Raw genomic sequence first — 218 nt, 5'->3', positions numbered from 1 at the left:
ACTTCGGGTGTCACCTGTTGTCCGAGGCCACTTGCATGGTAGCAAGCGTTGTGATACAATGGCCCTACCGGGCAAACACTTTGGGTTCGCAAGGACTTGGAGTGCCGGGACGGGTTTGCGGATCCAACACTCTGGGTACCTCCGGGTACTTGGGGTTGGTTGAGGACTTGGTGAACAAACACTTGATATACACTCTTCGGATGTACCTCGGGTATCGC

This window comes from Anopheles coustani (assembly GCF_943734705.1).
Source record: "Anopheles coustani chromosome X unlocalized genomic scaffold, idAnoCousDA_361_x.2 X_unloc_27, whole genome shotgun sequence".
In the NCBI taxonomy this organism is placed as follows: domain Eukaryota; kingdom Metazoa; phylum Arthropoda; class Insecta; order Diptera; family Culicidae; genus Anopheles; species Anopheles coustani.
This window is presented reverse-complemented; position numbering follows the sequence as displayed.